Source organism: Nicotiana attenuata, chromosome 1, assembly GCF_001879085.1.
Source record: "Nicotiana attenuata strain UT chromosome 1, NIATTr2, whole genome shotgun sequence".
NCBI classification, from domain to species: domain Eukaryota; kingdom Viridiplantae; phylum Streptophyta; class Magnoliopsida; order Solanales; family Solanaceae; genus Nicotiana; species Nicotiana attenuata.
In genome coordinates this window covers 46,219,470-46,234,203 of record NC_031989.1, presented here as the reverse complement: position 1 = coordinate 46,234,203, position 14,734 = coordinate 46,219,470, and positions in this window count along the sequence as shown.

The window sequence follows — 14,734 nt, the reverse complement described above, 5'->3', positions numbered from 1 at the left end:
ACCTGAACTCCTTCTTCTTCGACAAAGAGAACCAACCAAAGGCCCTATTCCAGCCGCTAGGTCTTCTCCAAAAATCACCAGAGACACCCCTTCTCACCAGACCCATCAACCAGCCAACGAAAAACACACCAACAGCCTTCGAAAAAATTTCAGCAGCTCACCTTCTTCTCCATTGTTAATCAACCCCAAAACTCCATTCAAACTACCTTTAGCCACTACAGAAAACAACGAAATAGATCTGAAAATGGTCACCTAAAACAATCCCCATAACCACCCGAAAACCCAGCTCAAATAACTACCAAAAATCCATCTGAAGCCAGCTCAGAAATAGACCTAAATAGCCCTTCTCGTCAACAGAAAAGTTTTCTCCATCAATTTGGTTCTTGACTCTATATAATCATCCAAAACCTCTTGAATCTCTAGAAAAAAAGGAGCTATTATGCTCTTCCTTTTTCGGCTTCTGTTGATTGTGCACAAGTAGCCGCTTTTATGTCCCTTTTGTTTTTATAAGGTGACAACTGATTTGCACAAATAGGATACTGAAATGGATTGATATGATTACTGCAATGAAGAAAATACCAAGATGTTTTGGTTTCTTTTGATTCAATATCATTTTGAAAAAACAAAATCAAAACAGAAACAGAGTTGGCGTTTTTAATATCGGAAGTTCATTGCTTGAGCTCGTTTGGGTCTGAATCCGGGTTTGTTTGAGTTTTGCGGTGCTAATTCGAGTTCCGTCCGCAGTTTGTCACATTTATGAGTTCAAAACAGTGAAACAATCAATTTTCCAGCTATATTGAGGTCAACTCTTTCATTCTCTATTTGTTTCATTCGAGCTTAATGTTAATTATTTGTTTGGTGATGCAATCCCGTTGTTTCTGTAATTATTCTCCGTGGTTTTGAATTTGCTTGCTCGTTTATCTGCTCGTGTTTACTCGAATTGGTTATAACTGAACATGATTTTGTCACAGTATAGAAATTGGGTTGCTATTCATCAACTGAATTACGTCAAATTAGATTAAAGGAGCTCGGGTGCTAAAGTTTATGAAAATGAGCTTTTAATAAATTATCATAGCTACGGGTACGGTTCCCGTTACGTAGTTGTGATACATAATTTCCCAAATCCGGGGGTATATTTATGTGACCCGGCCACAACAATTAATAATGTTGATAATTAAACGTGTTGTAAATCGTGGGTACGGTTCCCGTGACACGATTCGCAATGTGTACCAAATAAACAAGTGTACGACAATCGTGCCTCGTTCCAGAAAATAATTTCATAAATAATTAAAAGCGGTAGAAGGTTAAAAATGCACAATAGGTATAAAACATGTATTAAATCAGATAATTAGGCCAATATTAATAGTTGAGCGATTGTGCTAAAATCACGAAACCCGGTGATGCCTAACACCTTCTCCCGGGTTAACAGAATTCCTTACCCGGATTTCTGTGTTCGCCGACTATAAAACGGAGTCAAACTTCCTCGATTCGGGATTTTAAACCGATGACTTGGACACCATAAATTATCCCAAGTGGCGACTCTGATTTCGAATAAACAATCTCGTTTCGATTATTGTCACTTTAATTGGAAAAACTCCCCTATACTCATTTCGGGGTAGAAAAAGGAGGTGTGACAACACCCCCCGAGGCCCCGCCCGAACATACCAACAAGTTTGAAATCATAAAACGGACTTGCTCGAACTCTCAGAACGCACCAAAAAACATTAAAACTAAGAATCACACCCTAAACCAATTGAATCAAAAATATGAACTTCAAGTTCTTCAATTTATTCCCAATGTACTGAAACGTACTTAAACTACTCGGAATGACATCAAATTTCGCGTGCAAGTCTTATATGACATTACGGAATATTTCTCGGTCTCGGAATCCTATTTGGACCTCGATAACACCAAAACCTACTCAAAACCAAATTTAAAGAACTTCAAAAACGTTCAAAGAGCCAACTTTCACTATTAGGTGCCGAAACGCTCCCGGATCATCTAAAATCCGATCCGAACATATGCCCAAGTCTGAAATCATCATACGAACCTATTGGAATCGCCAAATCCTGATTCCTAGGTCATTTGCTCAAAACGTTGATCAAAGTCAAACTTAGCCTTTTTAGCCAACCTTAAGGAACCAAGTGTTCCGATTTCAACCCGAACTCTTCCAAATCTCAAACTAACCTTCCCCGCAAGTCATAATACAGTAAAAGCACATACGGGGAGCCTTATTTAGGGAAATGGGGTTCTATAAAGCAAAACGACCGGTCGGGTCGTTACAAATAGTATCTTTAAAATGAAAAGGTTCTCCCATTAATATAGTAGGGAAGTTTCAATCCTAGTACAAGTCTAAATAAGGTAACAAAAATTTCTCCTCCCGGTTTACGTTGATCTGCAGTTGATATCGGGCAAGATTTGCACCGTAACATCTGGTTGAGGACGGATATTACGGCTTCCCGCTTATCGTGTCTAACTATTTTTACCTTAGCCTCGGCTCTTCACTCTTCTCGGATCGGATGCTCTACCGTTTCTGGCCCCGAGTGCACCATTCGTCCTCCCTGGACTCTGAGACGCGGAATCCCTCGACTTTACCCGAGGTCGTACCAGATCATGCTTCCCTCTCGTTTCTTTATCAGGAAATCGGTTTAGCGGTACACAGATACTGTAGTAATAAAGGACAGAAATGTTAGAAATGTGTTATAGCATGAAGAATAATTTACTACTAGAAATAACGATGAAAAGATATACTAATCCACGTGGTATAACTACGTATTATTTTGATATTTCTATTGTTCCTTATTTTTTTATCATCATCAATCATCAGAATACCATGTTGAAATAATTACCAAAACATTCTCTAAGTTCTTTTTTCAATTCAATTTTTCTCACCACTGTGTCCGCTGAAGGATTACATATAGGTGTTCGTAACACGCAGCGGAAGACAATAACAATCCTAGGCAGATTTTTTCGTGTTTAAAATTTATTTACATGTCAAAGATCGGATCTAAGACGTACCTGGTGAAGAGAGTCTCGTTTCAAAATTTCTTCGATAGTGCGAAGACTCTATGAGTATCCACACCGAGACCGATCCTTGCTATCAACTCTTTGATCAATGAAACCCGCGAACAAATTGAACGAAATATTGTGTTTAAATTTTTCTCAAAAATCTCAACTCAAAGGTAGAAGAACAAGAAACACTTTTCTTGCAATTGTATTTTCTCTCTTGGCTTTGTATTGTATTCTCGCTTTCATAAAGTGGTTTTCTTGCGGCTCATCCGAAATTGTAACTACCTCACGTTATTTGGTGATGTGTGTATATATATACTCCAGCACCAAACTGTTTCCTTAGGTTAACTAGAAAAATCGTGAAGACTAACTTATAAATTAGACTTTATAATTTTATATAAAAAACTACTAATCCCGATAATGAGAGCCACACGTCCTTTTTGTGGACTTTCTAGTTAATCCAACTCAAAGTTGGTTTTAACTTATGAGCCTCTTTTAACAATATTTTCCTACTGAAAATATAGTCCCATTCCAAATGGGTTTGAGTTGCCAAAGACGGTCACGTGAATATTATTCCAACTCAAAGTTGGAATCTTGCTTTCATATTAGTAAAATACTAATCCCATTCCAGTTGGGATTAAATTGCACGTGAACTATTCCAATTCCAAATTGGAATTACTAACAAGCCTTTTATTAATATTTTATATAACATCTCTTATATAAAATAAATGGTAATTATATATATCACATATATATTTTAACCAAGAGATATATTTTAATTTTCTATTCTAAATAGAAAACTTCAGTTCGTTCACAATATTAATTATAGTCTCTGTGCTATCAAAGAGTATAATAATATTTCATTTGGACTAATAATTTATTTATTTGACTAATTTAATTATCAAATAACAAAATAATTAATCCTTTAGCAAAGATCAGAACACTCGTTAGTGTGCGACCCCATAGGTTCAATACTAAACCGGTAGCAAATTGATCACATCAATATACTAATCAAGGGTGGCGTCTAGCAACGCTCCTTAACGACCGGATAGCATGAAGTATACAATTTACTCTCAAGAACCAGTAGAAGAATAATGTAGTAATTCCTTCTGTCCTTATAGCTCTGGATCACCCTAGGATATGGTTCAACTGTCAAATCCTAATAGGCGACCAACTATGTGTTCATGTCAAATATAATCGACCATTGAATGACCTAAGAAACTCATTTCTTCTTTCATTTCAATTGCCCTGGCCAAGGTCTTAGTTTGGTCGTTTATAATTCATGACAACATGGAGCTTAAACTCATTACCAAGAGTTGACAGATTCCATCTTGATCAATCACTAATTCTACAAGTATTTAATCGTACCCAATATCCTTTCAACTATCGCCCTAGGGCCATAGGTGTCTGGTATCAAAGCACAATAAATAACTTGTCAATTACTATGACGATCTCAAGTCAAAGAAAATTATTACATCACATTCTTCAAGAGAATATCCTATTGACAGTTTATGGTAATTCTAACCATTAGGAATTATCCAATGAGTCGGTTCAATGACCATATCTCTATATGCATCATCTATCTATTTAATTTAGTTAATGAGATCAACTAATCTTTATCCCATAAAGACGATCACATAAATATTGATCTAACCGGATTACTAATGTCCAAATTAATAATCCTACGATCAAGAACAAATTTAGATTAAATTATAAGAAACTTTACTCTCATTATCATGATCTCCATCACAATGTCAAGTCTCAAAATTTAATCAAGGACCTTATCAAATTAATCAAGCAATTAATAACAATGATAAAAGAATATCAAATGCCATATATATTCTATATCAAATAATGTTCACAAAAAATATGTTCAGACCATCAGATATGATATTGGATCTAGGGCATATCTACTATATCCCTAACAAGCATCCTTTTCTAGTTATGACAGGTTAAAACTTATAATATCATTTTGTTTTTAATTCTGTAGATAAGAGGTTGTAATTCTGGTTGCGGTACTCGAGTTCATAATTATAACCTGTTTGGCTAAGCTTCTAAAATTAGCTTATTTTGAGAAGTGCTTTTTTCAAAAGTATTTTTAAAAAAAATAGTTTTGGTGAGAAGCAGTTTGTGTTGGCTAATTAATTTGAAAAACACTTTTGAGCAGTAATTAGTGTTTGGCCAAGCTTTTGAAAATTGCTTCTAAGTGTATTTTTCGCAAAAGTATTTTTCAGAAAAGTGCTTTTGGAGAAAAGCTACTTTTTCTGCTTCTGCTTCTCCTAAAAGCACTTTTTTTCCTTCCAAAAGTTTTGCCAAATAGAGCCTATTTGGATGGGCTTTAAGCACTCTTTAACTTGTGGAAGTGTTTGACAACCAAAAAAATGGATTAAAAAAAGTTAAAATATGCTTAAAAAAAGCCAAAATCCATTGCAGCCTTTGCTTTCTTTTCTTCTTCTTCTTCTTTCATAACTTCCCTCTCTTTTCCTTTCATTTCCTTCTTTACACTTTCATTCATTATTTTTCCCTCTTTTTTTTTTCTTCCTTTCTTCCCCAGTGCTGCTCCCTTCCCCGTCACACTCCTTATGTCTGTTCTTCTTTTACTTCTTCCATAAATATTTCCATAACATTTAATTTTTTTGGCATTGAATCCTTCCTTTTTTTTTAATTGGTGTAACTATATTCTAAAATCAAATCATTCAATGAATTTACATGTTGCCCCTGAATTTGAAGTTATGAACGAAAAATATCATATTATAGTAATCACATCTCTTTATAATGTTAACAACTTTAAGGATATTTCTGTCATTTTAACAAGAAAAAGTGTTTACCGGTACTTGTTTACCAAACACTTCATCAGCTTCTTTCAGTTTCAACACTATTATCCAAACATGTAACTACTTATTCATAAAACAAGTTTTAGCAATTATAAAGTGCTTTTAAGCACTTAACTTAAAAGCCACTTTTTTTAATCCAATCCAAACGGCACGCTATTAGCATCCTTTCTTATCCCTATCTATCTATGCTATATTAAAAGCACGAAAGCCCTTAGCAAAATGTCGTTCGCATTTTTTGCCCCTTAAAAATAAATTTTATATTAAACAAAATTGTCATTTAATTTTTCTCCCTAATATTTAGGAGTTTTAAATAAACTAAATTAGTACACTAAATCCTTCCTTATTTGAAGTATGTAAAAATTCTTAGTATTAAATATCTTATATAAATCCTTCCTTATTTATATAACGTAACATAACAAAATTATTAATAAAAAGAAAACAACGTTTAAACAATTATTAAAGTAGCATTTTTTGGTACTCCTTTTCTTTCCCCCCACTAAGGACACCTTTTAAGTTTAGTAGTCTTTGATTTTTGTTAAAAAATATTTATACGATTTTATAAGCACGAAATCCCTTAGCGAAATACGGTTTGTCTTTTTTAGTCCTTAGAAAAAAAGTTCATATCAGACAAAATAGTCAATTTAATTTTTTTTGATGTTTAAAAATTCTTATTTAATTATTTTCCTAATATTTAGGACTTCAGAATTAAATTTTCTTCTATGTATTTAATTTTTTTAAAATATTTTTCTCATATAAACTTTTCTTATTTGTACTATCTAGCATAATTATAATTCGTTCCATTATTGTTATTTGACCCTTTTAAGTATTATTTAAATATATCCTACCTATTCTTGAAGTTCCAAAAACATACAAATTCTAAGTCAACAAGAATACATTGAATCGGTCTCATCATCATTCTTCTCAATTTCTGAAGTTATGTGATGCAAAAACTTTCGTATACTTTTTGTATATCATTCTGATATATATCTTTATTTTTTGAGTGTAAATATGTACGATAGTTGTATGCATACGGAGATATACACATTCATTGCCTAGAAAGCGAAGACTATGTCAAACTAATTCATGTAAGATTTACAGTGTGGTTCTTTTGAGCATAAAATTATTTTCTCAGCAACTCCGTATTCAAATTAAAAACTTGAGCTACCATGCACTTTTCTTTTTTCTTTTTTTTTTACCTTTATAGTATTTTGATTCAAAATATAAAAATAGCCCCACCATTCATATCCTAAAATTTCTTATATTGGTGCACGTGGTAACGAAACTAAATTTTTTTTACCCTAATTTGACAGGAAGTGACACCTAATTTCTAGGAAGAATTGGCAATTGTTATAAAAGAGAAAAGGGTTCTAAATTTTTTGCTATTTTTAAGAAAAATAATTTTGGTTATTAAATGCTAATTTTTTTTGGGATTCTATTGCCAAACTATTGTCAATTCTCTTTATGCATTGTCATACCCTGTTATCTTTTCTTAATTGCTTAGCAATACACGCAAATGTCAGCATTGATGAACTGTTTTCACACATATTAAGGAATTCATCTTTTAGAATTAATTAACAATGAAATTGACCATGTTAGTCTTATTTTGCTCATTGAAAATATAACAAATACTCCTAGGATCTGCACTCCAAGAGCAACTTTGAAAAAAAAAAGATAATTCCTTCTTGACATATGAAAAAATTAAATATTATGGACCACAAAAAAAGGCCAAAAAATCGATTAAAGTGGACCGGAGGGAGTAGTTGTTTAACTTGAAGGCCTGAGTATAATTTGATGATTGTTTATACGTCTCATCGCTTTGTGGAAACTATAGATTAATAGTTGGCATTTTTACTGTATGTGCATAAAACTTGTGATTAATAAAAAAGATGACAAGTTAAATAATTTGTAGATACGTCACCAATAAATATGTAACGACCCGATCGGTCGTTTGGAGCTCTAGCACGTCGTTCAGCAGTTTGAGGCCATGAGCAGCTTCATTTCAGGTATTATGACTTGTATGCATGGTCGGAATTGAATTCCCGGAGGTTTGGAGTTGATTTGGAAAGAAAGTCTCATTTCGGAAGTTTTAAGTTGAAAGAATTGACTAAGATTGGATTTTTGAGTAAACGACCTCAGAATCGGGATTTGAAGATTCCGACAGGTTCGTATGATAATTTCGGACTTGGGCGTATGTCTGGATCAGGTTTTGGAGGACCCGGGAATGTTTCGGCGCCTATTGTGGAAGTTAGCATTTTTTGAAGAATTTCATAAGTTTGGGTTGAAGTGCATTTCAGTGTTATCAATGTCCGTTTGGGATTTCGAGTCTGGGAATAGCTCCGTATGGTAGTTCTGGTGTTGGGAGCGTGATCGGAAGTGAATTCGGAGGTCCGTAGGTCATTTTGGAGTCATTTGGCGAAAGTTAGAGATTTGAAGGTTTTTGAGAAGTTTGACCGGGAGTGGACTTTTTGATATTGGGGTCGGATTCCGATTCCGGAAGTTGGAGTAGATCTGTAATGTCGAATATGACTTGTGTGCAAAATTTGAGGTTAATCGGACGTGATATGATAGGTTTCGGCATCGAATGTAGAAGGTTGAAGTTCTAAAGTTCATAAAGTTCAAATAGGGTGTGATTCGTGATTCGTGATTTCGACGTTGTTTGATGTGATTTGAGGCCTCGAGCAGGTCCGCATTATGTTATGGGACTGGTTGGTATGATTTATTGGGGTCCCGGGGGCCTCGGGTGGATTCCGGATGGTTAACGGATCAAATTTGGAATTTGAAGAAGGATTTCAACAGCTGGTATCTGGTGTAACCGCACCTGCGAGGTTTTGGCCGCAGGTGCGGAGCCGCAGAAGCGGCCAGAGGAGCGCAGATGCGGTTGAGAAGGGAGAAGGTTGGGACGCAGATGCAGTCAAGTTGCTGCAGAAGCGGGACCGCACCTGCAGTAGAAGGAGCACAGAAGCGGAAGAAGGGGGTCTGGTAAAGGACCGCAGATGCGGTAGTGGGGCCGCACCTGCGGAACCGCAAAAGCGGTCAACTGACCGCAGGTGCGGAAGGGCTGGAGGCAGTGAGTTGTTTTAAAGTCGGGATTGGGCCATTTTCTTTCATCTTTCTCTTGGCTTGGACGATTCTTAGAGGGTTTCAAGAGGGGGTTTTCATCATCAATGGCAAGGTAAGTAGTTCCACTCCTTATAAGTCAAAATATGGATGTTATACGGATTAAAGTATGGAAATTAGTAGAGATATGGGATTTTGAGGAAAAACCTAGAAAATTAGTATTCTTGGATTTTGACAACGATTTTTGACATGAAATTGAGAGTAAATTATATATGTGAGCTCGTGAGGTTATGGGTAAACTTTATCTTCGAAAAATTTCGGAATACGGGCACGTGGGCCCGAGGGCCTTTTTGTCAACTTTTCGATCGGGGTTAGAAATTATTATAAATTGGATTATTATGAGTAATTGAACATATATTAATGGATTTGCATAATTATTGGCTAGTTTTGAAGCATTGTGCATCAATTTGAGTCATCGGAAGGCCGTGGAATGTCAGTTATGGAACTTCGGAGCGAGGTGAGTCTCCTTTCTAACCTTGTATGAGGGAATCGTCCTCATAGGTGAGTTAATTGGTTATGTGCTCCTATTTGTGGGGGCTACGTACGCACGAGGTGACGAGAGTCCGTGCGTAGCTACTATTATGTTTAAATCCGGGTAGTTTAGACCCCAAAAGCATGCTTTACTTGTAACATTTACAACCTTGTTGACAAATTTAAAAACGCTTAAAACATATCGAACGTGTAAATGAATTTCTAAAAGGCTAGATATCATTTTTTGACTTTTAAAAGAGAAACTTGTCTTTTCCTGAATAATTGCTCCTTGATGAATTATTGATTTGACTGTTGAATGTGTTTATCTATTGTGGAACGGGCCGAACGCCTCGGTAGATTAAATAGATGCATCTATGGTTCACGCCATTCGACCCTCTGACAGTGCACAGTTTAAATATTGTTGGATCGGGCCGTACGACCTCGGCATGATCTGCGCATGCTTGCCTTGAAATCCGTGAAGTTGATATTGTCATTCCATGGCTTGAGAATAAATGTATAATTGATGAAAACGAACTTTAGAAATTTCCCTATGAATAAAAGAATTATTTACTTGTTTCATTCTGTTGAGTTACAACCATGCTTTATAAAAACCCTCGATTTTATTATATTATTGTGTACCATTATTGGACCATTAGTAAGTGTCGAAGTCGACCACTAGTCTCTACTTTTTCGAGATTAGACGGGATACTTACTGAGTACACATTATTTTCGTACTCATGCTACACTTGCTGTGCATTTTTGCTGCACATGCACATGTATTTCTAGTGGCCTACTGGGCGTAGCAGCATGGATGATACGGGGACTAGGTAAGCTGCATTTCTCGAGGCGACCCGCAGCCAGTATAGTCTCTTTCAGCGTATTGTATTTACTTCTGTCCAATTTGTATTCCGGACAATTATTGTACTTTATTCGATTTTCTTAGTAATTGCTCATGCACTTGTGACACCGAGTGGGATTATTCAGTATTTTGAAATGGTTAAAGATATTATTATTTATTCAGTGGAACTTATTCTTTATTGTTTGAATATATAAAAGAAGTAAATTCAGAAATATCTAAAACGAGAAGTTACTAGTTATTTAGTGTTGGCTTGCCTGACAATGGCGTCCGGCGCCATCACGATTCTTAGTGAATTTTGGGTCGTGACAAAATAAGTTATAGGGTCAAACAATCCTCAAAATTGGACTATATTTGTCGCGTATATATTTTTTCATACGGACAACTATATATTATACTTTTAGGAGGAATATTGATGCCCACAATAAAAAGTTTGGTCATGATAGTTTAGTTGAAGCAACAGAACATACACCAAGAACATCCTCTATAAAGAGGATACAACAATATTATATCATACTATCTCATACAATACAACATCCATCATTGCAAATGCTATACACACTACTAAAAAATCAGGTTTTAACGACGACAAAATCTCTAGCTAAATAGAAAAATATGTCGCTAATCTCATTTGACAATGGATTAGAAGTAAATTATCAAAAAATTCTGCTAGCTACGAGCGATTTAGCGACAGATTAGCGAGGAAGTTCGTAGCTAATTCCAGTTTTTTTTTAGTGATACCTAACTTAACTAATTAAATTATTCATGTTTGCAGGTGCAATATCCAACAATTCTGAACTAACATATTACGTTAATGTAATTACACTCATTTTTCCATTTAAATGCATATTGGATCTATTAGGACGCCAATTGTTATTACACACCGTTTATTCTTGTTATATACAATTTTTTTATTAATAGACAAGCTTACACATGTAACGCACGTACCCTAAAGCTAGTATTATACTAAAAACACGAAGGCCCTTAATGAAATGTCGTTCGCTTTTTTTACCCTTTAAAATTAGAGCTCGCACTAGATAAAATAGTCATTTGATTATTTTTCTAATGTTTATAAATAGTCATTTACTTAATTCCCTAATATATAAGAGTTTGTATAATAAATTTTTTCTTTATTTGGACTATATTAAATATCCTGACATTTAAAACTTTATGATCATTAATATTTTACCTTGTATAAATTTTACACTTAAATAAAATAAATAAAGAAGAGAATAAGATCATTAAAGAAAGAGGAATTACGTTTGGCTTATATGGAAATGGTCGAATTTGTTAAAAACTTTTATACGTTCTGATTTTTATAAAACTCTTCTAGATTAAAATATTTAAGAATATATACAAGACTATTCCACTAATAATATTATTCTATATTATATTTTTTTATTTTTTAAAGCTTTCAAATTAGCAATTACAATTATTTGGAACATTAAGCAGAAATCAATAACAAACTCAAAATTATCAATTATTCCGACAAGATAAATTATGAGATCTCTTAACTTCTCTAGATAATACTAAATTTAGCTGAAATAAGCGAGTTTCTTGACTCTCTGTATGGCTTCTTAAAGGGCATTTCAATTGTAGACTTTATTTATGGTATAAATTGATTCTAACATTTTTCAGATTTACAAAGAATTTCCATTTGCTTTTTTTTGGAACATGTCGTGCATGGATGATTTTTCACCTAATCGGTTTTTTTTTTAAATTATTATTGAATACAAATATAATTGCAGTTAAATACTTAAAATTTGGTATGAGCTAGATAATTTGTAACGACCCGACCGGTCGTTCAGCAGTTTGAGGCCATGAGCAGCTTCATTTCAGGTATTATGACTTGCGCGAACGGTGGGAATTAAATTCCGGGAAATTCGGAGTTGATTTGGAAAGAAAATTCTCATTTCGGAAGCTTTAAGTTGAGAGGATTGACTAAGATTAGATTTTTGAGTAAACGACCTCGGAATCGGGAATCGAAGGTTCCAGCAGGTTCGTATGATGATTTCGGACTTGGGCGCATGTCCGGATCGGGTTTTGGAAGACCCGGGAATGTTTTGGCACCTATTGTGGATGTTAGCATTTTTGAAAGATTTTCATAAGTTTGGTTATCGTTGTCTGATTGAGATTCCGAGTCTGTGAATAGCTCCGTATGGTGATTCTGGTGTAGGGAGCGCGATCGCAATCGAATTCCGAGGTCCCTAGTCCGAGTAATGAATTTTGATTAGAAATTATTAAAATTGAAATTCTAAGGATTTAATGAAATTTGATAATGCTTGATCATATTGGTATCGGGCCCGTATGTTGATTCCGGAGCCCGGTACAAGTCTAAAATAACATTTAAGACTTACTCGAAAAAATTTGGTGTCAATCCGAGTAGTTTAAGCACGTTAGAGGTGAATTAAGAACTTGAAGTTCATAAGTTTGATTCCATTGGTTTTAGGGGGTGATTCTTAGATTTAGCATTGTTTCGGGCATTTCGAAGGTTCGAGCGAGTCCGTTTCATTATTTCAAATTTGTCGGTATGTTCGGGCGGGGCCCGGGAGCACCGAGCGTCAATCGGGCGAGGCTCGAGTGAAGTTGGAAAATTCGGGAAGAGCTGAAGCTTCAGGTTTCTGTCACAACCGCACCTACGGTTGGTCAGCCGCAGGTGCGAGACCGCAGAAACAGTAGCCCTCTCGCAGATGCGGCCAAGGCAGGCCAAGCCAAAACCGCAGAAGCGGCTCTTTAGCCGCAGAAGTGCCTGCGCAGAAGCGACTTCAAGACCGCAGAAGCAGTCCCAGCTCGCTTGGCCAATTCCGCATATGTGGCCTTCCTCTCGTAGAAGCGAAATCGCAGATGCGGTCCCCTGACCGCATATGCGGAAATCATTGAAGCAGTGAGCTTCATTTAATACGGGCTCTAAGTCATTTTTGCCATTTTGCACTCACCCATTGGGCGATTTTGGGAGCTTTTGAGAGAGAATTTCCACATAGCATCTTGAGGTAAGTTCATCCTCCTTATTTTTAAGTTTAATGCTTGAGTTTTTGGTAGATTAACACACCAAGATTAGGAGAAATCAAGGGGGTTAGAGCAAAACCTAGGGTTTTGATGAAACTTAGATTTTACCACGAAATTTGTTATGGAATGGAGTAGAAACCATATATTATTGATCCTTAGGTTATAGAGAACAACTTCCTTCGAAAAATTTCGGAATCCGGGCACGTGGGCCCGGGGTCGGATTTTAGGAAACTTGTGTTAAGGGTTGGGGAATTACTTTAGTAATTAAAATGCGTACTATTGAGCTTGTATTGACTAGTTCCTACTTCGTTTAATTAGTTTCGGATTGTACGGCTCCAAATTGAGGATTTGAGCTCGTTCTTGATATTGGTAGTACGCTTTGGAGCGAGGTGAGTCTCCTTTCTAACCTTGCAAGAGGGAATTGTCCCCATAGGTGAATTAATTGAACATATGTGCTGCTATTTATGGGGGCTACGTACGCACAAGGTGACGAGAGTCCGTGCGTAGCTACTATTATGCCTATGTCCGGGTAGTCTAGGACCCAAAAGCATGCTTACTTGTAATAAGTTGTAACTACATTGATGGTTTAATTTGCTTAAATCATATCGAAGTGGCAAATAATTTTCTAAAAGAGTTAAACTTCATTTTCTTGACTTGTAAAAAAGAAATGTACACCTCATTGAACAATTATTTCCTAGATGAAGTCTTGATTGACTGCTTGAATATGTGATTCTATGTGTACATGCGTCGCATGTATGATTCGCGAGCAGGGTGATGGTTTATTTGTGTTTGACCGCGTCGCATGTATGATCCGCGAGCGGGGTAATAGATGCATCTATGGTTCGAGCCATTCGACCCTTTGGCAGTGCACATTTTAAATATTGTTGGATCGGATCGTACGACCTCGGTATGAATTGCGCATGCTTGTATTTCTTGCCTTGAAATTCATTGAAGTTGATATTGTCACTCCCTGACTTGAGAATAAATGTATAATTGATGAAAAAGAAATTTGGAAATTTCCCTTTGAATAAAGGAATTGATTACTTGTTTCATTTTGTTGAGTTACGACCATGTTTTATAAAAATCCTGGATTTTACTATATATATTAATTGTGTATCATTATTGGACCACTAGTAAGTGTCGAAGTCGACCTCTCGTCTCTACTTCTTCGAGGTTAGGCGGTATACTTACTGAGTATACGTTGTTTTCGTACTCATGCTACACTTGCTATGCATTTTTGTTGCACAGGCACACGTGATTCTAGTGGCCTACTGGGCGTAGCAGCATGGATGATGCGGAGACTAGGTGAGCTGCATTTCTCGAGGCGACTCGCAGCTAGTATAGTCTCTTTCAGCGTATTGTATTTTACTTCCTGTCCAATTTATGGGCTTATTCAGTATTCAGGAATTGTTAAAGACACCATTATTATTTTCGCAAATTT